We start from the raw sequence: 2,890 nt of genomic DNA on the forward strand, positions 1-2,890 counted from the left end.
TTCTAAATATAAAAGGTGTGAGTTCTCCTTGGCATAGTAAGATAAGTGTGATAAAGGAAGTTTCAGTATTAAACCACGCAAACGTACTGCATCTAAAAACACACACGATCATGAGAAACTTCCAGAGACCTTGAACTCATTGAATGTTGCACAGGTTAAAATAATAAATGTTATAATAATACGATAATAATATAGTGATGATGATATTGATATAATGTTTATTATAAAGTAATAAAGATTATAAATCAATTCCTTTCACAGAAACAGATTGTCACTGGATTCATTTTTTCATCATCATTTTAACTGAAATAACTGCAGCAGATTTTGTCTGTAAAACTCTCCTATATGTTCGGAGACTTCTCAGTTTAACAGTTTGACCTTTTTTAACACAACAAAACCACAAAGTGTTGCAAAACCACAGTATAACAGATCGTGCTTATTAGCACCACTTGGGGTCGCTGCTCTTCAGGGTATGTAGAGATTCATACACTAGTTTTGAGTCGATTCCTCCGGCTCCTCGTACTTATGTGGGGGTAGGTAGGGAGGGAGAGAGAGAGAGAGAGAGAGAGAGAAGATATTGCAAATATAAAATAATCGACTTATATTTGGAGTCGATATGTGAATGTTTACATAAGGAGCCGACTGAAGGAGTCGACTCGTTCATAATTAAAAATGTTAAAAAGGATGAGTCCATATATACGTGTGTGTGTGTGTGTGTGTGTGTGTGTATGTGTTTGTTTGTGTGTTTGTTTGTGTGTGTGAGTGTGTATGTGTTTGTTTGTGTGTGTGAGTGTGTATGTGTTTGTTTGTGTGTTTGTTTGTGTGTGTGAGTGTGTGTGTGTGTTTGTTTGTGTGTGTGTGTGTGTGTGTGTTTGTGTGTGTACGCGTTAGTGAGTACCTGAGCAAAACTGTAAGTAGAATTAACTCTCTATATGTATATGTATATATATATATATATATAAACAGTAACCTGATCACGTGATGGAACCGAAACTCCTGGAGCGGCGAAAGGTCACGTGTTAAAAACACGCACTGCTAATGGCAAACTTTTACTTCTATAAATCTGAATCACACGTGCAAAGCTTCAGGTGAACCGATTTCTGAGCATTTAGGTGAGATTTTACTTTCAGTTTTATTCACATAACGTCACGTGTAACTCCGAGCTATAGCACAGACAAGTGTGTGTTCAATCACATGATCACGTGTGCAAACGTCAAAGGACTCATATCTCACTAATTGCACATATACTAGTGAATTGCACATATACTAGAGCAACACGCACACGTAGGTGGGTCTAATGTAAGTAATGACCGTGCGCGCGTGCTGAACCGAACTGAACCGAACTGAGCGCGAGGATGTCCTGAGTGCTGTTCTGGGACGTTTTGGTCTCTGTGGCTTGTTCCGACGTCACAGTGCGGGGATATTATCTAGAACCCGCCCACCACGGTGGTCCTGAGCGCGAGCGCAAGAGAAGCTTGATGTCACGTTCTTCATGTGAAAGTGATGCTGATTTCTCTTCTCTTCTCTTCTCTTCTCTTCTCTTCTCTTCTCTTCTCTTCTCTTCTCTTCTCTCCTCTCCTCTCCTCTTCTCGCCTCTCCTCTCCTCTCCTCTCCTCTAATCTCCTCTTCTCGCCTCTCCTCTCCTCTCCTCTCCTCTCCTCTCCTCTCCTCTAATCTCCTCTTCTCGCCTCTCCTCTCCTCTCCTCTTCTCTTCTCTTCTCTTCTCTTCTCTTCTCTTCTCTCCTCTCCTCTCCTCTCCTCTCCTCTCCTCTTCTCTTCTCTCCTCTCCTCTCCTCTCCTCTAATCTCCTCTTCTCGCCTCTCCTCTCCTCTCCTCTTCTCTTCTCTTCTCTTCTCTTCTCTTCTCTTCTCTCCTCTCCTCTCCTCTCCTCTCCTCTCCTCTCCTCTCCTCTTCTCTTCAGTCCTCTGCTCTTCTGAAACCGGTGAGTGCTGCTTTGTTTCTCAGTCTTTCTGTAACTTCCTGCTCTCATGATGTTGTTTCTGTCTCTTGTTTTCTTCTAATCCATGTTTACATATGAACTCTTCATGCAAAGTTTATCACGTGTCGTGTTCCATCACGTGTCTAAATTCTGAACTGATGCTTTGTGATTTAAACACAGTTTACTTTAAGCGTGTGCAACAGCTGAGGTTTAGGCTTGTATTTGGTATAAAGACACTTTTTATCATCTTGCACCGACAGCTAAAGAACAATAAATAAAGATGTTTAAGGAGACACTCGGAGACACAACATTTCCAGGCACTTGTGAGAGACTTCGTGTGAGATATTAATAATAGATCTCCTTATTGGTGTGAGCAGCACGTGTACGTGGTGAAGACATGCCCATCTCTACAATTTATACAGAGATCATTTATCTTGTGTGATAAACCCAGACACTTGTCCTCCATTTACATTACTGACCACTGATATGTCCAGGAAACTCAACCCATTTATCATGGAGGATCAGAGACCCCACAGATCCAGGGTCCGGGGTATGGTTCAAGAACATATTTCCCATTTTTCTGTGGGTTTAATCCAGGTTCTTCGGGTTCTCCGGGTTCCTGATAGATCATCCTGGCTTTCTGTGAATTGGTGTCTCATCCTAGGTGTATTCCCTCTTCACAGCCCTGTGTTCCCGGGACAGACTCAGATCAAGCCCTGATCAATTAGTCGTTTTAAACTCATCCACTTCCTGCATCCACTGCTGTGGGTTGTGCAACATTTTATCTCCGAGTACAGAAAAGTTCAGTTCCAGCGATGATGCAATAGTCGAGACGCATCAACCATGACGCTGAGTATCGCTATCAGCCTGCAGCGTTGCATCACTACAGGACTAGGATGCTAAACATTAAATGACCTGATTTACTGACTGCATGTGCACATGAATGGCAGC

This window comes from Tachysurus vachellii, chromosome 7, assembly GCF_030014155.1.
Source record: "Tachysurus vachellii isolate PV-2020 chromosome 7, HZAU_Pvac_v1, whole genome shotgun sequence".
Lineage (NCBI taxonomy): Eukaryota > Metazoa > Chordata > Actinopteri > Siluriformes > Bagridae > Tachysurus > Tachysurus vachellii.